Source organism: Oncorhynchus nerka, linkage group LG24, assembly GCF_034236695.1.
Source record: "Oncorhynchus nerka isolate Pitt River linkage group LG24, Oner_Uvic_2.0, whole genome shotgun sequence".
In the NCBI taxonomy this organism is placed as follows: domain Eukaryota; kingdom Metazoa; phylum Chordata; class Actinopteri; order Salmoniformes; family Salmonidae; genus Oncorhynchus; species Oncorhynchus nerka.
This window is the reverse complement of record NC_088419.1, coordinates 33,379,191-33,405,057: the sequence shown is the minus strand read 5'-3', so window position 1 is coordinate 33,405,057 and position 25,867 is coordinate 33,379,191. Positions and strand designations below refer to the sequence as shown.

The following is a 25,867-nucleotide window of genomic DNA, read 5'->3' as shown; positions in this document are numbered from 1 at the left end:
AATATAGGCTGCCTGCATTAGCTTGAATCAACAATTAGCCTCCTTGACCGCAAACTGTAGGCCTATGTTCTATATAACATCTAAAATGGTATTTGGTCCCACGACCCCACAGCTTTGGGTAACGTCTAAGCAACAGGAGGTAACATTGAGCAAAATGAAGGGGGGGCAGCCCTCTTTCTACCTCTCAAGCTTGACTATCTCCAAACTGACCCACTAACAGACAAGAACAAAAAGACTTCTTGACAGAGGAGCTGTGAATGCAATCTGATGGGGTGGATCGCATTGTAGCAGAGGCAAGGCTAACAGCCTATCCAACTGTAATGCGATTAGGAAAATTACAGAAAGTCAAGCCCTCTAAACAAGTCCTCTCTTTAAGTGGATAAATTAACTAGAGCTCACACTGATGCAATAGCAGAATGTTAAAGACGAGATTTGAACTGTATGACGTGGAACAATTTGGACTGTTGAATGATGATGATGTCAAAAATTGCAGATTTTCTACAACAACATGACATCTTAAAATGTTAAGGCTGCAGAGTGAGTATATTGGCTTAAAATCCTGATGAGTAGACGGGATGGTTAAGGGTACCGCTGAATGCTTTTTCTTTTATCCTAAAGGGCTCGGACAGAGAGTGGGGGTTCTGAGCTGTTTAAAGTCTCTGCAAATCCTGATGTGTGAATGACCCTTAACAACAAGCTCATAGTCTCACGTCAGAATTAGGCGTTCAACCATGTTTCTCAATCACATTTTTTTTAAAGTTGTTCCAAACGTCAAATTTCCAAGTGTTTTGGTACTTCTCTGTACCGTTCCAAGGATACGTTTAGGCATTAACTCTTAGGCATTAAATTCTTAAGGCTACGGATGAACTCAGAACAGTTAAGGGAATGGGTTAAGGTTTGGGACCTAACACAAAAATCTAAAAACAACCTATCGCTGGATTCGAACATGCAATCTTTCGATCCAGAGGCACATGCCTCCCGCCATCCACAACACCCTAGCACAAGGTTTCCCAAACTTGCTCCTCCCAAACTTCAACGTCATCTCTCGGCGTTCTTAGACATGGATGGATGTCGATTACTGACTTGTATCACGGGTGACCTACCTGTTCTTAATGCAATATTAAAACACTGAATGGATGGCTGTAGGTTTCCCGTCAAAGTAAGGTGCGGGCTCATCACTCAAAATGATTCCTCCTTCTGTTTAATTATTTGCAGGTGGAGAGGCTTCGCTAAGTGTCAAGTGCAACAGACTTCTGTGGGACATCCTCGTCATTTATTTCTATAGGGGGAACTAATATTGGCTGTTGGGAGGAGGGAAAAAAACTGATCAGACATCCTCTCATCCCACATCATTAAAAAACAGCTCAGGGCATAATCAATGCCAATGCCTAAATATAACCCTCCGCTCAGAAACAGAAAAGTTCAGCCACAACCCTCAAAGCTGGGCATTCCATCAACAAGCTGAGGTCTGAGTGAAAGTATACCCCCCCCAGACACTCAGTGTCTCGCCTTCTTTAAAAGCATGAAATTCAATTAGCTGGACAATGTAACAATCATAAGGGGATGGGACGGTGTATTGAGAAACTGTGCCACTGAAAAGAGTGGGGCCTATGGTGGGGATATTTAAGCCACCGAGCAGGACTTGCAATTCACTTCACTCCATCTACCCTGTTTCTAATGCACAATGAGATTGCACATACCCATCTGTAACCCAGTTAGAACTCTTGGAACTTAAAGAAACTCTGGTATACTAAAGCCCAAGGGCCAAGTCATTCCCTGCTTTGAGAGCGTAATGCCAGGTTTTAGAGGCGCCACTCTCCCCTGTACTTCACTGAAGTCTGACACCGGCGTTTACCTTTCTGCAGCCTCTCTTGGAACCTGGCCCAGAAAGGGGCTCCTTGCTGCACATTCACTTCCCCCACTGTGAGAGAAGGGCAGGGGCATTTAGTTTCTCAACTGTTCCACTGCTACTAGTCCAAGAGCAGCGAGGGCGGGGATCCCTCAAAATGCCCTGGCCAACCCCAACGTTCCCTCGATGTCTATAATTCAAAAGGAAGGCACTAAGAAGCAGCTCCTTACATTTTGCGGATTCTTTTCGCCATCTGGTATGCTCTCTGGATTGACTTCTATAGCCATGAAAACCCCTGAGGCAGGTGCAAGGCAGAAGCATATGAGTCACATCTTTGCAAAAGTATGTTGTCATCTTAAAATCTTGACTGAAAATCAGTTCCAAACATTTCCTCTGTTGTGAGTTTCCAAAGGGATACTTCAGGATATTGGCAATGAGGCCCTTGATCAACACTACATGACCAAAAGTATGTGGACACCTGCTCAAACATCTCATTTGAAATCATGAGCATTAATATGAAGTTGATCCCCCCTTTTCTGCTGGAGAGGGTGGCTGCCGTTTAACTGGCTCTTAACCAACGGTGCTATTTTGTTAGTTTGTTCGCATTGTTTGTAACTTATTTTGTACATAATGTTGCTGCTACCGTCTCATATGATCGAAAAGAGCTTCTGGACATCAGAACAGCGATTACTCACCTCGAATTGGGTCGGACGGGAAGAATATACTCCAAACACCCGAATAGGCCCTCATCCCGTCATTCACGGTCGAAAGAAACGGAGAGATCGGGGTGCCTTCTAAGGATCAGGCGACGAATGGCTAATCTGCCTTTGCCATCCGTACTGTTAGGCAACGTTCAATCGCTGGAAAATAAATGGGACGAACTGAAAGCACGTATATCCAACCAACGGGACATTAAAAACTGTAGTATCTTGTGTTTCACTGAGTCGTGGCTGAACGACAACATTAATAACATACAGCTGGAGGTTATACACTATTGGCAGGATAGAACAGCAACCTCTGGTAAGACACGGGGCAGGGGCCTATGTATATTTGCTGGTGCACAATATCTAAGGAAGTCTAGAGGTTTTGCTCCCTGAGGTAGAGTATCTCATGATAACCTGTAGACCACACTATCTACCTAGAGTGTTCATCTGTATTTTTCGTAGCTGTCTACATAGCACCACATACCAATGTTGGCACTAAAACCTCACTCAATGAGCTGTATACCGCCATAAGCAAACAGGAAAACGCTCACCCAGTGGCGGCGCTACTAGCGGACCGGGGACTTCAATGCAGGTAAACTTAAATCAGTTTTAACTCATTTCTATCAGAATGTTAATAGTGCAAACAGAGAGGGGGGAAAAGTAAATAAATCAAATTAAAAATTTAAAAACTCTAGACCACCTTTACTCGTACAAAGCTATCCATCTGGCAAATCTGACCATAATTCTATCCTCCTGATTCCTGCTTACAAGCAAAAATGTAAGCAGGAAGCACCAGTGACCCAGTCAATAAAAAAAGTGGTCAGATGAAGCAGATGCTAAACTACAGGACTATTTTGCTAGCACAGACTGGAATATGTTCCGGGATTCCGTCGATGGCATTGAGGAGTACATACACCACATCAGTCACCGGCTTCATCAATGAGTGCATCGATCACGTCGTCCCCACAGTGAATGTATGTACACACCCCAACCAGAAGCCATGGATTACAGGCAACATTTGCACTGAGCTAAAGGGCAGAGCTGCCGCATTCAAGGAGAGGGACTCTAACCCGGAAGCTTATAAGAAATCCCGCTATTGCCTCCGATCAACTATCAAACAGGCAAAGCGTCAATACAGGACTAAAATCTAATCGTACCACACCGGCTCCAACGCTCGTCGGATGAAGCAGGGCTTGCAAACTATTACAGCCGAGAGCTGCTCAGTGACAAGCCTAACAGACGAGCTAAATAACTTCTATGCTCGTGTCAAGGCAAGTAACACAAACATGCATGAGAGCATCAGCTGCTCCGGACGACTGTGTGATCACGTTCTCCGCAGCTGATGTGAGTAAGACCTTTAAACAGGTCAACAGTCACAAGGCCGCAGGGCCAGACGGATTACCAGGACGTGTATTCCGAGCATTATCAACCTCTCCCTGTCCGCAATATCAACATGTTTCAAGCATAGTCCCAGTGCCCAAGAACATTAAGGTAACCTGCCTAAATGACGACTGACCCATAGCACTCACGTCTGCAGCCATGAAGTGAAAGGCTGGTCATGGCTCACATCAACACCATTATCCCAGAAACCCTAGACCCACTCCAATTTGCATACCGCCCCAACAGATCAACAGATTATGCAATCTCTATTGCACTCCACACTGCCCTTTCCCACCTGGACAAAAGGAACACCTATGTGAGAATGGTATTCATTGACTACCTCTCAGCATTCAACACCATAGTGCCCTCAAAGCTCATCAACAAGCTAAGGACCCTGGGACTAAACACCTCCCTCTGCAACTGGATCCTGGACTTCCTGATGGGCCACCCCCAAGGTGGTAAGGGTAGATAACAACACATGCGCCATGCTGATCCTCAACACGGGGGCCCCCAAGGGTGCGTGCTCTGTCCCCTCCTGTACTCCCTGTTCACTCATGACTGCACGGCCAGGCACGACTTCAACACCATCATTAAGTTTGCTGATGACACAACAGTGGTAGAACTGATCACCGACAACTGTGAGAAAGCCTATAGGGAGGAGGTCAAAGACCTGACCGTGTGGTGCAAGGACAACAACCTCTCCCTCAACGTGATCGAGCACGCCCCCATTCTCATCGACGGGGCTGTAGTGGAGCAGGTTGAGAGCTTCAAGTTCCTTGGTGTCCACATCACCAACAAACTAACATGGTCCAAGCACACCAAGACAGTCATGAAGGGGGCACAACAAAAACCTATTCCCCCTCAGGAGACTGAAAAGATTTGGCATGGGTCCTCAGATCCTCAAAAGGTTTTACAGCTTGAGAGCATTCTGACTGGTTGCATCGCTGCCTGGTATGGCAACTGCTCAGCCTCAGACCACAAGGCACTACAGAGGGTAGTGCGTATGGCCCAGTATATCCCAGGGGCCAAGCTTCCTGCCATCCAGAACCTCTATGCCAGGCGGTGTCAGAGGAAGGCACTAAATATTGTCAAAGACTCCAGCCACCCTAGTCATAGGCTATTCTCTCTGCTACCGCACGGCAAGCAGTACCGGAGCGCCAACTCTAGGTCCAAGAGGCTTCTAAACAGCTTCAACCCCCAAGCCATAAGACTCCTGAACATCTAATCAAATGTCTACCCAGACTATTTGAATTGCCCTGCCCCCTCTTCGACACTGCTGCTACCTACATGTACATATTACCTCAACCTCGACACCGGTGCTCCCGCACAATGACTCTGTACCGGCACCCCCTGTATATAGCCCCACTACTGTTATTTTACTGCTGCTCTTTAATGATTTGTTATTCTTCTCTTACTTTCTTTTAGGCATTTTCTTAAAACGACATTGTTGGTTAAGGGCTTGTAATTTCACTGTAAGGTCCTACACCAGTTGTATTCGGTGCATGTGACAAATTTTATTTTATTTTTATTGGTATGGACCTCGCTTTGTGCATAGGGGCATTATCATGCTGAAAAAGTAAAGGGTCTTCCCTAAATTGTTGCCACAAAGTTGGAAGCACAGAATCGTCTAGAATGTCATTGCATGCTGTAACGTTAAGATTTCCCTTCATTGGAACTAAGGGGCCTAGCCCGAACCATGAAAAACAGCCCCAGACCATTATTCCTCTTCCATCAAACTGTAAAGTTGGCACAATGCAATGGGACAGGTAGCATTCTCCCGTTATCCGCCAAACCCACATTCGTCCGTCGGACTGCCAGATGTTGAAGCGTGATTCATCACTCCAGATTCATCACTCCATTATAACGCTTGCATGAATGCCATGCTAAATATATGTTAATGTAATTGTCACCAATCAACTGCAACACACCAAAAAATGTATTAGAATTAGATGCTAGCTAGCTACACTAACCATAACAGTGTTACTGTGTCTTGTTAGCATGCTTGCTAGCCCGACTGCTACATCCAAAATCATAGTGTTTCATCTTAGCGACTGTCTTAAACATTACAAACATGTGGGCCTGTTAGAAGAACCTTTATAATTAAATTTACAAGCAAATCATTATGAAATCCTAGTTTTTCAGCCTGTATCTTTGGTGCTAACGTTAGCAATTCAAGCTAGCTAAGTAGGTCATTGTTAAGTAAATACCTGCAGTCCAGTGGTTAGATGCTTCAAGATCAATGATCAAGAGCCATGCCGTCTAATATTTGCTTTGTGAGTGCAGCAAACTGTGTAGCATTATTTTATTACTTGTATAACTTTTGAGCTGGGATGTCTGTTTGCAATACACTCGTAAGAATTTAGTTAGTGGTCTCTGGGATTTTACATGTACTTGTTAGCATTGCTAACATTCAGATTAGAGGCTCAATGGGGTTTTTAAATAGTACCCCTTGTGTTCAGTACCGGTATTATTGAATATCCCAGTATGGCACAAGATCAGTATGATGGTATGCCAATCTATACTGAACAAAAATATAAACACAACATCTTCAAAGATTTTACTGAGTTATAGTTCATATGAGGAAATCAGAATTGAAATAAATTCATTAGGCCCTAATCTATGGATTTCACATGACCGGGAATACATATATCCACCTGATCGCCACAGATACTTTAAAATAAATGGGTGTCACAATTAAGCCTCAAGATCGCGTCACGATATTTCTGTGCATTGCAATTGTGTTTGTTGTAGGTAGCTTATGCCTACCTATACCATAACCCCACCGCCACCATGGGGCACTCCGGTAACAATGTTGACATCAGCAACCCGCTCGCCCACAGGACGCCATACCTGTGGTCTGCAGTTGAGGCCAGTTGGACGTACTGCCAAATTCTCAAAAAATATGTTAGAGGTGTTTTAGAGTGGCCTTGTATTGTCCCCAGCACAAAGTGCACCTGTGTAATACACATGCTGTTTAATCAGCTTCTAGATATGCCACACCTTACTGGGAATTCCTCGTTCATGGGAAATAATTGCAATCCCCAATCCCTATCACGAGTGGGGTTCATCGGGTTACCCACGCCTCTCGGCGAAGGTGGATAGATTATCTTGGCAAAGGAAAAATGCTCACTAACAGGGATGTAAACAAATTTGTGGACAACATTTTAGAGAAATAAGCTTTCTGTGCACATGGATTATATCTGGGATCTTTTATTTCAGCTCATTAAACATGGACCAACATTTTACTTTTACTTTTATATTGTGTCAGTGTAGATACAACCCAAGCCTAATTGGAAGTAATAAAAACTAGGAAGTTTACAAGTAATTCAATACAGAAATAAAGGCTATTTGGAAAGCGCACAATGGCTGCCTAAATTGAAACTTCGGTCGATGGTGGTGGGAGTGGTTTTGCGGAATGGAATAACCGGAGTTTGCAGACTATAAATATAATTCTATTGGTTTCTGAGCGTCTATTTAAAATATTTACATGTTATTAGACAAAGACAACTAGAGCAACATATAGCAGAGAGTTTCAATATTACCAGAACCCTACAGACAGGTTATATAGAGCTCTGAAAATGACTGTCCATAATTTATTGTATTAGTCATTTCAGGGATCCTACTAGAAAACATCAGAGAAGCTCATCACTAAAAACAGTCATGACATAAAATGACACTTAAACTGTGTAGGAAATCACTAAATACTTCCTAATAACAACCCAAATGTTAAAAGTGGTAGAGTTGTCCTACAAAATATGCAAAAATTGCCCAGGCAGAGATTTTTTTCAACCAACAAGACCACAATGAGACAAGAGCTTTCTGCATGCAACTCAGCATTCTGGATAAAGCCACAAATGCCAAGAGCACTTTCAGCCTATTGATTCATTTAGTGGGTTGGAGAGGAGGCGACGGCTAGAGAAGGGATGGGAAGGGGGATGAGGGACAATGAGGACCAGACAGTAAGGGAAAATGGGCGGTTGGAAACCCCAGGTGGGACAATGCTGCCGGGCCATAGAACAAAGGAAAAATATGTTCCAGTTCTGGTTAAGAATGTCATTTGGAGGAAAAAAATATGTTGCCAAGGACAACAAAACACATCCCACTTTCATTTCCCTCTACATTTTCTCTCTCTGTTGAAAGGAGGCAGAGGTCAGGCAAAAAGTATTTTTGGATCTGTAGGGACCTTCAGCAGAATGAATACTTCACAGGGAAACCAATATTTTAAAATATGCTACATTTTGGAAGTCTTATGAATCATTGCTATGCATGGGCAAAGTGCTGGGGAAGTGTAAGTTGCCTGTCCTGCAACTAAGTTGAACACATTCATATTATGCTACACTACACATTCCCTTCTTAGAAAGCCAGTATGCATTTGATTCAGCAGTGATACATCTACCAAACATCCATCTATATATCTATTTATAACAAATAGCATAAACACATATACATTAGTTACCATAATAAAAAGACAAAAAAAATATTATGTCACTTTCACCCTTGCTGTCAGTTGAAGGACCAACTGCTGTTTAAGAGGCTCTTGGAGGGAGCACATTATAGTATCATAGCTGGCTGGCCTGGCAGGGGATGAAGAGATGGGTGTTGCTCTTTGGGCCAGTTGCAACTGCTTCCTCATTAGCACCATTTTCTCTGTCAGTGCTTGGTAATCTAATCGTCAAGTAATTTACTTCTAAACTGGTTGCACTTGGCTCTGAGTGAATTCATTCTCTCAATAGGCGCTGAACTTCCTTTCATCTGCACAACATCAGGATTACCCTCAAACAACTTTCCCAAAGAAAAACTCTCACTTAAAACAAGGAGTCTGTTTTCTGTGCTTGCGTTTCATATGCAAGTCCCAAGTGGAATTCTGTAGAAGTCTACTTTGAGGAAATCATAATATGTAAATACATGTCTACTTCTCCATTCGGATAACTTAAATGTATATTCTTCTTGTCTGGCTATTAGTTCTAGTGAAATAATGGACTAAGGGGACTTTCACACCAAATTGATTTGGAGCGGTATTTCTATACTCTGGCCTGTTTTCCCTCTTTGGTTCATTTGGACTGGTGTGAACACTATCCTCACTAGGAGTGCACAAAAGAAACATGGTTCGCTCAAAAGGGTGGTCTCGGTCCGATTCCACCAAACACAGGAAAAGAACCAGAGGCGCAGAGTATTATTGGTTGTTTTACTGCAAGCATTTAATGAAATGCATGCAATAGCATAACTTGACATCTCTGAAACATTCTGTGAGTAGCAGAGCATTTATGAGCGCATCTGATGCGGATTAGGGGAAACATGGACTACACCAGGGATATAGGCTACTGAATATAACCTATTAACGTGGCAGTTAGGGGGGGTTATTGCGCTGTTTACTCCCGCATGCTGTTGGAAGACCAAAGCGAAAGTAATATGAACCTTTTAACAGACAAGTTATGCTTCTTGATAATCATATATGATTTAACATGAGCCTTTCTCTAAAATAAACAAATTACTTTTCTGAAAATTTTGTTTTGTTTAGGCATTTTAGTTCGTTTGACATTTGGCAATGTGAAACCAACGGGAACAAAATAAATGTAATGCAATTTAATAAATAACCAAGCTATGACTCAAACTAGGCCTATAGCTCAGAACTGTGTGTGAAAAATACCTAAGTGGTCACTCAGTAATAGTGGACTAATAAGTGGTTTTGGTCACCAATACCATCTGCAGTTCACCCACTATTGCTTTTCAAATAGACCAGTAGTCTACTAATGACTAGGTCATAGACCCCCAAAAAATCAACAAAGGACACAAGAGAAGCACACCCACCTCCATTGAGAGGGAGAAGGACTTCTGTTCCACATATAAAAGAAAGGATGTGACCTCTGGCTTGTTTACGGAGATGCACTGCTGGTCAAACTGATAGAATCGGACCCCGTTGGTATAGGATTACTGAGGCCCAACAAGACGACAAATGGCCTGATTTAGCCTATGTGTGCCTTCCCCATTGTCTGTTTTCGAGGCAAACTGACTTCCATAACCAGAATGGAAGGGGCCTGGTTAGAGAAAAAGAGAAAGTGCATAAGAGGCTGGTCATTGGCACTGAAAGAAATCTCCCCAGAGCTGAAAAGGAGCAACACCATAATGTGTTAGCAGGGTTTTTTCTGCATCTTAAACTGTCTTGGTCGGGCCGCCTATGTTCAAACAGTAAAATAATAAAACATTTGTTTTATCATTTTTGGGATGGAAAAATGTTTTCAGTGTAAACTTAAACCAGATACAAAGTACGTAGAAAAGATAACGAACCTATACAGAGCTTGACATTAACGTATAATTAAGTATAAAAAAGTATAAAGTATAAAGTATAAGTATAAAAAAATAACCAATTTTAAAAAAATAGGTCTGACAATAATATAGATTTAAGTAAACCGAATGGACAAATGAAAAAATAGTTCACAATATCAAACAACTACTGGCTCAGAGAGGCCAATGTGTTAAAAGTATAGGTGATATTCATATTGGACTCATGTCAAAACCGATGCTGAGGGAGGCAACATAAAATGCAGCCAAACTTGAATGAGACTTTTAAATTACATAAATATGGCCTAAACACCAGTCATGTTTGAAAAATGTAATAAAGGATTATTAACATCTAAAGGCTTGATTCTGTCGACATACCTACTCGAGCCACTGAACACGGGAGAGTAACGGACAGTGCCTGTTGCGCACTGCACATCATCCACCTTGAATCAGAGCGGAGGCGGTTAGCATTGTAAAACTATTTAACCATAAACTTAATGGTTTAAAACCTGGATGTTATACATGTCATTTATGCAGCAGGTCTTAACTTTTTAGGTAAGCCTAGCCAAAATACGATCATGGAAATGCTAAGGGAATTCTTTCATAAACACTTCATATGTCATGAAAAACAATACTTTTTCCCATGGGTTTTCAAAAATCTACATTATTTTATTGTCCAACAGCCAAAGGCATAATCCTACTCATATTAGTACCCCATGCTAGCTGATGCATCTTTAGATCTTCCCTTTTAATTTATAAAGATATTTTCATCTGTCACAAGAAACCTCTCGCTCCATTTGTATTTTGGAGCCTACAGCCATGTGCGCATTGTTGAGCTGTTGACATTTTAAGCTAAACGGTCTGTTGCATCAGCCTCATTGCTTTTTAAAATGTTTTAATGTGCAGTGGTTGTATCAATTTTGGATCGGTCATCCCAGAACTGTGCCAGTATTGGGACAAGCTTAAATTTGAGCTCAGAGGGAATTATTTTATATTTTTCTGTGATTGTAATGTTGCAATATTTCATAGGCTACCAAGGGTGGCCAACCATTCACCAGGAGAGCTTTAAAAGGGGCGGTGTTGTATTTTGAGACAGGCTTGAATATGCAAAAAAGCCAATAAGCAGAGTATAGTCTACATTTGTCTGATTCTCTACTGTAAAAAAGACAGTAATACATTTTATTTTGTAAAGTGGTTTCTTTCATCATAAAATTATGTAAAAATGTTGTTACAGAAAAAGGTTGGCAATATCCAGATATCCATACCGTTTCTGTACCATACCGGGGTATACAATATTACCGAATATGCACACCACGGGAAACTCAGCTAGCAAGTTAAGCAAGCCAAATGCATAACTGGAGGCCTGAGCTGGATATAATTTGATACATCTTAGATTTCAGTAATAAGCAGTGGCACCCCCCGAGATAGGCTATTGAAATACCCCGGTATAAAAGAGTATATTGCCTAAGCCTATTACAGACCTTTTTTTAGCTTTTGGACAAGTAACAAAATCAGGGGCCTCCCGAGTGGTGCAGTGGTCTAAGGTTTCGGAAGAAGCATGGCTCTTGGCTTCTCCCGAGTCCGTGCGGGAGTTGCAGCGAAGGGACAAGACTAACTACCAATTGGATATCACAAAGTTAATGTCAAGCCCTGCTATATATTTTTTTAATAAGATCATATTTCAGAACTCACAATCACCTAAATAAAAGCTACAGTCAGGTAGAATCTAAAATTTAAAACAATTAAGCATTCGGGAGTTTTTGTCATGGCATGAGGTCCACATTGATTTTGATTTTATGTTAGAGTAACTCAAATTACATAAACCATGGCAAAATATGTAGAATTGCAGGAAATTGGCTTTGATTAGCCTGCATAAAAAGCTATTTAATGAGGCCAAATCCTGTGAGAGGATATCAAGGAAGGAAATGTGTCCTCAAAAACAGTGTACCTCCAAAAACAAAATAGGAAATGAGGGCATAGCATACTGGCAGTGGCTACATGTCTTAAAACAAGTGAGCAACTCCAACTGTACAGGATGTAAAACAATGACCAATTACAAGTTATGATTTTCTCATGTCAATGTTGCCTTTTGTATGTCCTTTTTGCTACAATCAGATGTTAATAAAATTCATTTTCACAAGGACCATTCCTACACAGCACAAACAGAAGTCTTAACAGACTGAAACTACGATCAGTCCAGTACAACACCAGTGGAGTGGGAAACAAATTAACCTGGCAGATTCAGTTAAGTGATGTGCCAACGGGAGGGGAAGGAGGTACGTGGCAGGCCACCTGATGATCGCTGGGACCTCAAACGACAGATCAGCCTAAACTTAATGACAGTTACATTTCGAAGGTGACCGTTTCTGTTCAGGCCTAGCCCATTTCTTTGGCACATGATGATTGATGGCCCTTTTGGCATTAAAAATGTAGTGCCACGTTTCCTATTACCACTTGTATATGATTTTTCGGAAACATTTGTCCATGTTGGTTTAAACGTTGACATTGAGTAGAGCCTACACATGCAGTAGAGGACAACTGAAGTGAGATAGGGAATTTGACACTTTAATGAGAACAAACTGTCTCGCAAGTGTCTCTGTATTGCTAGATAATGGAAAACCTTCAATTTACTATGGGTCGTAATACGACCTCCTTCCAACTGGCAATATGTTCGCCAAGGACGTGCTATAAAAAAAAAAATATCACATTAATGAGCCCACCAGTCCGACATCTTTTCACATTATACAGCAGGCATAATAACAGAAATGCCTCCAACATCTATCAGAATGTATGAGACTTTAAAAGCATCAAAAATCAGATCATGGTGTTTAATATAGAGGGGAGGGAGGACACTTCATGTTTATTTTTGTCCTAAGACACTAAAAAGGTGCTTGTTTTAAATATGTAGGGTGAACGTATCAGATCGCTGCAGCAATCTGGATGACTATGAAGCCCATGACGTGATGCATTCCAATTTGCTCAAGCGCATAGAAGTCCATCAAGACCAGAATGCATGACTATAAAGCACAGTTTAATGATGTTCTGAAAGAAATATGTCGAAGAGATACATTTCCAAGAACAAAACGTTTACTTTGGGCACTTTTTGTAACCTAATCTACAAACACCTTTTGCTGACATTGAAGCCTACCTGATCTATGCTCACACACACTATAATTTAGTTGTCTTAGGCAAATCAAAGCAAAACGTTTCCAGTAATAAAAAACAGAGGGGTTGCATGACCAGACTCTCAGGATGCCCCTTCCCCATCGCTAAACAACCTTACATGCTACTTTACGCACAATGTTTTTTGCATAGCTGATACTCCCTCCGCTGATGCTTCCCCCTCTCTTCCGGTTTTCATTCACCCCAGTGCGATGATCAGACATATTTGTCCTTGTCCATGTTGTACAAACTTCTGTCTATTGTAACTAACCACACAAATCGAATTCACCACCCACACACATCGTGGCCTATATGCGGCAGACTGATCACTTAAATTGACGGGCATGTTGTCAAACTCCAGTTACGGAACAGTATCTGGCAAATTTCAATAATGTGCCATCCATCAAATCATGCGGTGTTGCCTAATTACTGAGAAGCGACATAACAGTTGTATGTTATTTATAGTAAAATGTAGATTGCATTGGGGTAAAAACAATGTGTAGACAGGGCTAGTGACGCTCTGCCATTTCTCAGAATGGTGTTATATATATATATATATATATATAAATAATAGCACAGTATAATGTTACTGTTAGACTAAAGTTAACAGGAAACGTCTTGTGAGATTTTAGGATGTTTGTGCTCATGTGCTGAATGGTCAAATGTTTTTGCTCATGCGGACAAAACTCAACAGCAAGCACCACTATGTGCTTAGATTGAAACAAAATACAGGTAGGCTTACTCACACAATCGACTAACATTTGTTCACAAAACAGTGGTTACACATGAAGGGAGGGTGAGCAGCAGCTACGTAAAAACATTTTTGTTTTGTAAAGTAACATGCACAGAACATTATATGGTTGTTAAGCTATGAGGAAGAAGCGTCCTGTGGGGCAGGAAATAGTGGTTTGATCTGGACCCCCAACCTCTGCCAATACATAAACGTATGGCAATAGCAGATAGGACCAATGACGATTCCAGATTCACCAGGAGATTCCAAACTCTACTTACTTACCCCCAAGTCGGACCTTTAAATGCACCTTTACCCATAGCCCAGCCCATGTTCACCATAGCCATAAAACTAGTGGCACACTAGTTTGTGGACTTCCTTTTTATATTTGTAGAACAGCTCTATACACAGAAATGTATGCTCCACTGTAGCACACAAACAAGGATAGACATAGCCCACTCCCTACCATGTTAAACCCTCATGCTTCGGTCATGCTTCTCTGTAAAGCACACCCGCTCTCAGCTCTGCTTCCTCTCAAAACAGCTTTGAGAAAAAGAAAATGCACCAAGCTGCTGTAATCCTTCAAAATGGACAAATGTGCTGTGACACAAGATAACGGTTAATACGCCAATCACTGTGATTAACCATGGTGTTACAAAAGCAATTTTAATGCTAAAACAATGCTTCCTGGGCAGCACAGCCACAAACGAACAAGAAGGCTTCTGTACTCTAGAGTCAAAAAGCTGAATCAGGGAAACGGGGCCAGTGGAGAGAGATTGTGCACTTGAGGCCAGAAGGGAAGGTCGAGATGGGGATGAATGCATGCGGTAGCTGTCAGCCACTTATGACACTGGTTAAATTACCTTTTTATTAGCATCCGATGACTTTCTATGTTTTCAGAAAAAAATACTGACTCATTTGAAAGGAATGGGTGCCCTTCTCTTGCAGAGCTGTGACGAATCGATATCAAAAAGCATTTGTATTCTACAGCTCGCTCTAGAACACAAAATGAGAGACAGTACCAGTCAAAAGTTGACATCTAGATGTGATTCAAGAGGTAGGATTCATGTAGGCATAATGGAAGCCTAAACTACACTACCAGTCAAAAGTTTTAGAACACCTACTCATTCAAGGATATGTCTTCATTTCTACATTGTAGAATAATAGTGAAGACATCAAAACTATGAACTAACACATATGGAAACATGTAGTAACCAACAAAGAGTTAAATCTAAATATACTGTATATTTGAGATTCTTCAAAGTAGCCATCCTTTTCCTTGACAGCTTTACACACTTTTGGCATTCTCTCAACCAGCTTCATGAGGTTGAAGTCTGGAGTTGTGTTGGGTCATTGTCCTGTTGAAAAACAAATGAGAGTCCCACTAAGCGCAAACAAGATGGGATGGCGTATCACTGCAGAATGCTGTGGTAGCCATGCTGGTTAAGTGTGCCCTGAACTCTAAATAAATCACAGGCAGTGTCACAAGCAAAGCACCCCCACACCATAACACCTCCTTCTCCATGCTTCATGGCGGGAACTACACCTACTCTGCGTCTCACAGACATGACAGTTGGAACCAAAAAATCTCAAATTTGGACTCATCAGACCAAAGAACAGATTTCCACCGGTCTAAATGTCCATTGCTCGTGTTTCTTGGCCCAAGCAAGTCTCTTCTTATTGGTGTCCTTTAGTTGTACTTTCTTTGCAGCAATTCAACCATGAAGGCGTGATCTAAACGTGAATCGATTCTCAATTGCGGTACGGTTCTAGAAACATAAATCCCTTTACACATCAAAATAATTTCACAAATGCAAAATACACACTTATTGTAGAATGATTTAGCACAGTTGCAGCCGACAGTATTTTTCAGTGACAACACGTTTGTGACATCTGTCTCCGTTTACATACAGGTGTTCAGAGACGCAGACAGCTAATTAGCACAGGTAAATACATTTTGAATATGTTAAAAAATATAGATTATTAGCTAGCTAACTAGCTACAGCAGGCCACTTTGTAGGCTAATGAGCTGCTTGTTAGCTAGCCAACTTTGCATACTAAGTGAAATATCTGATAGTTAATTTAATATTAGCTTGTTAATTTGATGTAGGCCTATTTGTCATCATAAATTAAAAACTAATGTTCCAAATGCATTTGTAGACAGCTCCAGCTGTCACAAAAGGGAGTAGGTGTACTTTTTATGGCAGGTTATGGGAGGACATTATGAAAATATTCTCTCAAAGAGGAAAACTATGAAGGCAAACAGAGAAGTCAGGGCAGTCTAATTGTAATAAAATAAAGCCTGTTTCTTTGTGATGTCTGTCCTCAGAAATGGAGAGCTGCGAAAGCCTGTCTGCAGATGAAGAGGTTGTAGAGAATGTCCCAAGAAACTGCTGGCACATCCTTGTATGCCATGGGTTGTATGTGTACTAATGTTAGAAAATGTTGTATACAACAATACAGTTACAAGTCACACAACGTAGGCTACAAACTTGTAACTGTAGCTGGCAAATCCTTCTCCTGGAGGTATGCTGGGTAGGGCTGACCCCATTTAGTCGACTGGTCGATTGTTTGGTCACAAAGCTGTTGGTCGACAGAATTCTTTACTTGAGCAGTTTAATTTTTAAAAAAAATTGTATCTATAATTATGGCACATCAAGTTTGACGCCCGTCTCAGTGGACTAATCCAGTGCGGAGGCAGCGGGGGATGGCATACCAGTATCACCAGTAGTACAGTTACCTTAATTCCCATCATTTCTAATCTATAACGTTTGTTTGGTTAACGTAATTTCTGTTAATGCATTCAACAAATTCTTATTACAAGGCCGCGGGGCGAGACGGAGTACTAGGAAGTGTACTCAGAGCATGCGCTGACCAACTGGCAAGTGTCTTCACTGACATTTTCAACCTCTCCCTGGTCGAGTCTGTAATACCTACATGTTTCAAGCAGACAACCATAGTCCCTGAGCTCAAAAAAGCGACGGTAACCTGACTAAATGACTACCGTCCCGTAGCACTCACGTCGGCAGCCATGAAATGCTTTGAAAGGCTGGTAATGGCTCACATCAACACCATCATCCCGGAAACCTCACAGGAAGCAGACGGTGATGCAACCGGTCAGGATGCTCTCGATGGTGCAGCTGTATAACTTTTTCAGGATCTGGGGACCCTTTCCAAAATCATTTCAGTTTCCTAAAGGGGAAAAGGTTTTGTCGTGCCCTCTTTACGACTGTCTTTCTTATGTTTAGACTAGATTATTCAACGCCGATACGGATTTATTAGGGGACCAAAAAAAGCAGAAACCGATTAATCGGTTATATACAGTTGAAGTCTAAGTTTTCATACACCTTAGCCAAATACATTAAAACTCAGTTTTTCGTTCCATTTGGCTGCAGATGAAAACGTATGCTCCGGTTGGAACGTTATTGGATATATATGAAAATAACATCCTGACGATTGATTCTCTACTTAGTTTGACCAGTTTAATCCACCTGGAATATGTATTTTGAAGTTTTCGTCCGAGTTCTCCTGGACCAGCGTCAGCTTTCGGGCACGTGAGCTGAAAGTGCTAGCAAATGCAGCTAATTGGACACTAGTATTGGACATTATGGAACAAAACAACGATTTATTGTGGAACTAGGACTCCTTGCACTGCATTCTGATGGAAGATCATCAAAGGTAAGGGAATATTTATGATGTAATTTCGTATTTCTGTTGACTCCAACATGGCGGAGAAATTGTCCTGTTGTCCTGATTAAAGAAGCAATAAAACTGGCCTTCTTAAGACTGGTTGAGTATTTTTTTCACCTTTATTTAACCAGGTAGGCTAGTTGAGAACAAGTTCTCATTTGCAACTGCGACCTGGCCGAGATAAAGCATAGCAGTGTGAACAGACAACACAGAGTTACACATGGAGTAAACCATTAACAAGTCAATAACACAGTAGAAAAAAAAGAGAGTCTATATACATTACATTGTGTGCAAAAGGCATGAGGAGGTAGGCGAATAATTACAATTTTGCAGATTAACACTGGAGTGATAAATGATCAGATGGTCATGTACAGGTAGAGATATTGGTGTGCAAAAGAGCAGAAAGTAAATAAATAAAAACAGTATGGGGATGAGGTAGGTCAAATTGGGTGGGCTATTTACCGATAGACGATGTACAGCTGCAGCGATCGGTTAGCTGCTCAGAAAGCAGATGTTTGAAATTGGTGAGGGAGATAAGTCTCCAACTTTTTGCAATTCGTTACAGTCCCAGGCAGCAGAGAACTGGAACGAAAGGCGGCCAAATGAGGTGTATCTGGAGCATCAAGCTCAAAATGGCCAGAAACAAAGACCATTCTTCTGAAACTCGTCAGTCTATTCTTGTTCTGAGAAATTGCGGCTATTCCATGCGAGAAATTGCCAAGAAATTGAACATCTCATACAACGCTCTAGATCTAATTTGTATTAAACACATGGCAATGATTTTGAGATACGAAGACACTATTATAAAATAAGACTGTTCCAAGGAAATGTGCATATGAAAATCATAACTGACACGTAGATCGGTAGAAATTGTAAGATAAATTGGCACTACAAATGGAAAAGGTTGCCGACCCCTGCTGTAGCCTATAACCAGCAACTTCAGGAGCGTAATGGCAGAATCTGTAAAGGCCAGCAGCAGCGGGAGGTGGTGGTTCGGGAAAAGTTTTTTTCTTCTGGTTAGGCTCTCTGGCTCCCTCGAGTCATTTGAACCCTCCTGTCTCAGCCTCCAGTATTTATGCTGCAATAATGTGTGTCGGGGGGCTAGGGTCAGTTTGTTATATCTGAAGTATTTCTCCTGTCTTATCCGGTGTCCTATGTGAATTTAAGTATGCTCTCTCTAATTCTCTCTTTCTTTCTCTCGGGGGACCTGAGCCGTAGGACCATGCCTCAGGACAACCTGGTCTGATGGCTGCTTGCTGTCCCCAGTCCACCTGGTCGTGTTGCTGCTCCAGTATCAACTGTTCTGCCTGCGGCAATGGAACCCTGACCTGTTCACTGGACGTGCTACCTGTCCCAGACCTGCTGTTTTCACCACTCTAGAGACAGCAGGAGAGGTAGAGATACTCTGAATGATCAGCTATGAAAAGCCAACTGGCATTTACTCCTGAGGTGCTGACCTGTTGCACCCTCTACAACCACTGTGATTATTATTATTTGACCCTGCTGGTAATCTATGAACATTTGAACATCTTGGCCATGTTCTGTTATAATCCCACCCGGCACAGCCAGAAGAGGACTGGCACCCCTCATTGCCTGGTTCCTCTCTAGGTTTCTTCCTAGGTTCTGGCCTTTCTAGGGAGTTTTTCCTAGCCACTGTTTCTACACCTGCATTGCTTGCTGTCTGGGGTTTTAGGCTGGGTTTCTGTACAGCACTTTGTGACATCAGCTGATGTAAGAAGGGCTTTATAAATACATTTGATTGTGATTAAATAATTAAGACACACAAATCAATCAATGTGCTTAAAGCATCAGACAAGCTCAGTAGCCTACATATAGTTGATTTTATTAAAATACAGTTTGTCTATCTATACAAATAAACATTTGAAAATGTAGACCATTCCATTGGTCGAAAGAACAGATGACTCCTGGTCGACTAAGAAAGTTTTTTTGTCGGGGACAGCCCTAATGCTGGATGAGCAGTCTTCTGTTCCAGCCCAGCACTAACACACCTATTTCAACTTATCAAACCTAATGAGTTGATAATAATGTGTATTATTGCTGGGCTGGAATAGAAGTCTGTTCACTCAGTATATCTGGGAGTGGAGCAAGGTTGGCCACATCTGGGATGGACTTGTTTGTTCACCCAAAATTAAGCTTTAATAATAATAATAATAATAGCCTACTTACTAAGATGTCTAACATATATAAATAAGTTAAATTATTTGTACATTTTGAAATTATATTTTAATTATTCAAGATTAACTAGTGTCAATGTTCATTAATCACAAATCCCAATTCAACAATAAAAAGGTCTCTTAATTTGTCTGTTTTTCTGTGTTGCTTTCTCAAATGAAAAAGTTGAGAGCTCCCCAATCGGTTTTCTTTGATTGTCGCTCTCTCAGGATATCAGCCATGTGAAACCATTTTGCAGCTTATCATAATGGAATGCGTCACCAATGCAGCCACAAGCCTACAGTATAATAGCATAACTGGCCTAATGGGCATGTGCAATCTATCTGCCCCTTGTCATTGTACATCTGAAGCAGAGAATAGCTCAACGCACACATCATTTGCATATTGATGAGCTAGCTATACGTTCTCAATTTAAAATCATACCAGTAGATAATGTATATGAGGCTAACCCCGAGCCAGATTTTCTACATGATCTTTCTGACATGACATTGTTTAGTGCAAATCCAACCTTGTATTCTAGGTACTGTACATGAAAATAACGAGCTGGCAATTTGTATGCTAATTCAAAATATCAAAAAGGAAAATAATGTTGCATGGGGAGCATTGTAATTCTACCTTGTTTATTTGCTGAAAATGGTTTAAGAACATAGAATATAGAGACAAAATCAGAAGGTCAACGGCATGGAGGAGGATGGCAGAGATATTGGTGTTGATGCCTAAAGAGATTTGCACAGCCACAACTCCCTTTACCCAAAGTACCCATTCATGTGCATGTTGGCCCATGTATTTTACAGAGAGTGAGCTATAATCATCAATGTCATGACAAGAAGTATAAAGGAGCCATAAGCCTTATTATAAACTGAGTTGTTCAAGCCCTGAATGCTGATTGGCTGACAGCCGTGGTATATCAGACCACACACCCCCAGGCCTGATTGCTTAAATATATTAAAATCCTAATGTTAAATTACCATAATCCAATTGGTAGCATATTACATGATAAATTCATGCTTAGTGTATCATTTACAATGGTATAATGCATGTAACTGGGATTTCTATTCTTGGGTGGGAAAATGTTACAATATAATTTACTCAGCACATTTAAAAATGGTGGCTTTGATCACAGTTTAGGTTGTTTGGTGTTTATAGCTAGCTAGCAGCACATGCAAACATTCTTGTGCAAATCTCTCTTCACCCACCATCAACTCCAACAATATCTGGAATCCTTCTCCATGGCCTTATGATTTTGTCTCTGTATTCTAGCAAAGCAAAGTTATATAGAATTGGAAAACCAGACACAGCAATGATTGGATTTCCTCCATATTTTTTGGTTGTGGTTGTCCGGAACTAATGACAGGCGGAACTGTTTCATGAACAGAAGATTTTCAAGCAAACATCTGCTCCTTAACTGATTGGTTAACGCAGTGGCCACGTGCACTTTGGACTATGGCTGCAGTCCAAATTAAAAGTAGACTGCCCTTGGCCCTAAATTATCAGCCCTTGAAAGACGTTTTACATAGCTACATTAAATGTCCCTTGACCAAGCGAGGGAGAGTGATGATCGGAGGCAACGTCCTTGGTGGAAAGCTTGAAGTTGAGCTTAAAAACAACCAACCTAAAGCTATTAATGCAAAGTAAGTGAGTTGAACCTCGCACTTAAAATGGCAATCAAATTGCATTCAGTTTCGACGGGTATTCCTCCAAGGGAAAGTAGCTATTGCGAGGGCTGAGGGGGTGAACATAACGTGTTTGGACTGCAACCTTTAGCTCTGCCCGCAGGGTTCGCGACGCTCAGTTCCCACAACCCCCTGGGCATGGGGGCGGAACTTCGACTGGGGAATTCGGAAGTGGTGGAAACCCTACATTAATATTCAGACCAAGCATCGCAGCTCTTAACAAAACTCCCCCTTACAGAAGACGCCTTTGTCCAATGACTTGTGTAATGGAACTGAGCGTCATGATCAAAGGCCCCCCCCAAATTATCACTCATATCTTCTGTAAATGGCATTCAAGTAGCCTACTTCGTCGCAAACTCTCGCTTTTGTAACAAATGTTTGATTCTACTATATCATGGGGTGTAAGGGCAGATAGTAACGAGAAGAGGAAGGTAGAAAAGTCGATACAAAAATGCATAGCCCATGGTATAATGTTGGTCACGTGATACCTAACCTCGCTAACTAATTTAGCTACCAAAACATGACGAAACCCTCAACTTAACGTTATAGTTTCACAACAAATGAAAGTACAGGTTGGCCAATAAACTAGAATAAAAAAGTACATTGCTAACCTGGTTAGCTTGGTGACGTTGTCTGGCTAGCTGACTAGCAACGTAACATGATCTCTATGGTAGCTAGCAACCAACTTCAATCCCACTTCTGTCTAGAAAGTCGCTTTAACCAAATAGTTTTGAATTTTAACACAGATAGCTAGCTAACGCGTTACAGCCTCATAGCTAACGTTAACGTTTAATTGTCCTTTAACTTTACTAACGTTTCAGTACTCCGTTAGTCTAGGCTTGCAGTGTCCACTTCAAAGTGATAACTTAGTTAGCGACGGTAACGTTAGTTGGACTATGGGGCAAACTATCTGAGTCGGTTAACGTTAGCTTACGTTATAAGTTAGGTAGCTACTGTAGTTAGGCTACCTAGCTAGCGCTGTTGATCATTTTTCCAACTAACGTTCGTTAGTTATTGTTACAAGTAACCAGCTAACGTTAGTGATTCACTTGCTAACGTCAAATAATAGCTAGCTAACGATAGAAACGTTATATAGCTAACTAACGTTTGTTAGCTGCGCGAACAAGAACGTTGGGACGGCTTCGTGCTAACGCTAACTACCCGTGGTTAGTCGCTGTCGATGATGTTGCAATTACTAACGATGGGATATGAAGCAACGTTAGTTATCTAGCTAATGCAAGTACAATTGAATATAGCTAGCTATTTAGACATAGTTATGAACTCCACATAAGTGTAAGCAAGCCTACCTCATAGGGTCAAGTATGATTTTGCAGCCCTCTTCCTCGTGCGGTATGATTTGACTTCGTAGACTATTCGTTTGGGTTGCTACTTTAGCCAACTGTCCCCACGGTGGTGTGCAAGTTTAGCTAGCTAAAGCAACACAACCCAAAAACATAAATGTAGTCCTCGCGCACTCGAGTGTCAACTGTGGAGCGTTGGTTTCTGGTATTCCGTTTTCCACTGTTTAAAATGGGTAAACTAGACTTATCTTTTTGCTAACAGTGGGCTACTCCGCTTTGGAGTGTCAGGTTCCACGTTATACTGCAAAATCCATTGGCCAAAAGGTACACTGACCCTGGTTGGTGTCAACTGCACGACACTTTGCTGATTGTTTGGTTTGTGGACGTGTAGCCGAGGCACAGTGTCAATGGTAGCTGTGGCCAAATGGAAAACTCCAGTGTTGCACATTCTGGTTAGGCAGGTGATGTTGGTCGCGTGCTCCCACTAGCTTCAAGATAACCTCATTGCACTTTAATTCTTCATATGACTAGACTTTATGTTGCATATTGCTGCCTTTCACTGTTTGGAAAGTGCATAGCACATTTGCCCACAAAATAAATGGGGGGATTGAAATTGCACCGCCATCTAACCCTATATATATTCACCACTACCCCCAACAACACCTTCCCACTACTTTGGCCCCAACATAACCTACTCCAGCCCGTCAGCCTGGGAGGCTGGATCCCATTCTCCCCAAAATCCCTGTTCTAAAATCTCTGATACCCAAAAACTTCTCTGCTGCCGTGGTGGATCCCACGCAGGGCTACGGTTCAGAAGGTTGAGGGTTCACCGACCATCACAGACGAGCTCACTCTTCCTGCCTGTTTCATCAAATCAAATTTTATTTGTCACATGTGCCGAATACAACAAGTGTAGACTTTACCGTAAAATGCTTCCTTACAAGCCCTTAACCAACAGTGCAGTTCAAGAAGAAGAAAATATTTACCAAGTAGACTCAATTAAAAAGTAATAACAAAAGTAACACAATGAGAATAACAAGGCTATATAAAGGGGGCACCAGTTACCGAGTTAGTGTGCGGGGGTACAGGCTAGTTGAGGTAATCTGTACATGTAGGTGGGGGCGAAGTGACTATGCATAGGTAACAAACAAATAGCAAGTGTACAAAAGGGAGGGGGTCAATGTAAATTGTCTGGGTGGCGATTTTATAAATTGTTCAGCAGTCTTATGGCTTGGGGGTAGAAGCTGTTGAGGAGCCTTTTGGTCCTAGACTTGGCACTCCGGTACCGCTTTCCGTGCGGTAGCAGAGAAAATAGTCTATAACTTGGGTGACTGGAGTCTCTGACAATTTTATGGGCTTTCCTCTGACACTGCCTATTATATAGGTCCTGGATGGCAGGAAGCTTGGCCCCAGTGATGTATTGGTCCATTCGCACTACCCTCTGTAGCGCCTTACGGTCAGATGCCGAGCAGTTGCCATACCAGGCGATGATGCAACCGGTCAGGATGCTCTCGATGGTGCCACTGTAGAACCTTTTGAGAATCTGGGGACCCATGCCAAATCTTTTCAGTCTCCTGATGGGGAAAAGGTTTTGTCGTGCCCTCCTCACGACTGTATTGGTATGTTAGGACCATGATAGTTCGTTGGTGATGTGGACACCAAGAAACTTGAAACTCTCGACCCGCTCCACTACAGCCCCGTCGATGTTAATGGGGGCCTGTTCGGCCCACCCTTTCCTGTAGTCCACGATCAGCTCCTTTGTCTTGCTCACATTGAGGGAGAGGTTGTTGTCCTGGCAACACACTGCCAGTTGTCTGATCTCCTCCCTATAGGCCGTCTCATCTTTGTCGTTGATCAGACACTGTTGTGTCGTCAGCAAACTTAATGATGGTCTTGGAGTCGTGTATGGCCATGCAGTCGTGGGTGAACAGGGAATACAGGAGGGGACTAAGTACACACCCCTGAGGGGCCCCAGTGTTAAGGATCAGCGTGGCAGACGTGTTGTTGCACACTCTTACCACCTGGGGGTGGCTTTTCAGGAAGTCCAGGATCCAGTTTTAGAGGGAGGTGTTTAGTCCCAGAGTCCTTAGCTTAGTGATGAGCTTCGTGGGCGCTATGGTGTTGAACGCTGAGCTGTAGTCAATGAAAAGCATTTTCACATAGGTGTTCCTTTTGTCCAGGTAATCATTACACTATGATCAATTATCAACTAGGTGGAAATCATAAAATCTACATTTATAATTATATATTTATAATTATATAAAACAAGCAACGAATTTTCCACCAACAGGTTTCTGTGCCAATGATTAAATCAATTATCCAAGCATAATGACTTGGGGCACTTCAATATCATGGCTTGCATGTTCAACACCACAATAATGGACTACATCAATCTTGACAAACAGAAAATATATACATCCCTACTAGGGCTGGCCCCATTTTGGTCAACTGAGATTTATTTAGTTGAGCAGTGGCAAATAAACTCAGCAAAAAAAGAAACATCCTCTCACTGTCAACTGCGTTTATTTTCAGCAAACTTAACATGTGTACATATTTGTATGAACATAACAAGATTCAACAACAGACATAAACTGAACAAGTTCCACAGACATGTGACTAACAGAAATGGAATAATGTGTCCCTGCACAAAGGGAAGGGGGGGGGGGGTCAAAATCAAAAGTAACAGTCAGTATCTGGTGTGGCCACCAGCTGCATTAAGTACTGCAGTGCATCTCCTCCTCATGGACTGCACCAGATTTGCCAGTTCTTGCTGTGAGACATTACCCGTCTTCCACCAAGGCACCTGCAAGTTCCTGGACATTTCTGGAGGGAATGGCCCTAGCCCTCACCCTCCGATCCAATAGGTCCCAGACGTGCTCAATGGGATTGAGATCCGGGCTCTTCGC

The 25,867-nt window shown here is 41.9% G+C and overlaps 1 protein-coding gene across 1 annotated transcript in view; it reads right to left on the bottom strand.

Annotated features, from left to right (window-relative positions):
* The window catches only part of btbd7 (BTB (POZ) domain containing 7), a 114,666-nt gene extending 91,257 nt beyond the window's left edge, over nt 1-23,409 (bottom strand). The window contains exon 1 of the mRNA XM_029631604.2: nt 22,968-23,409. The gene's annotated coding sequence lies outside the window, so the exon portion shown is untranslated. The remainder of the gene's footprint in view (nt 1-22,967) is intronic.
* Between the last annotated feature and the right edge of the window lie 2,458 nt (nt 23,410-25,867).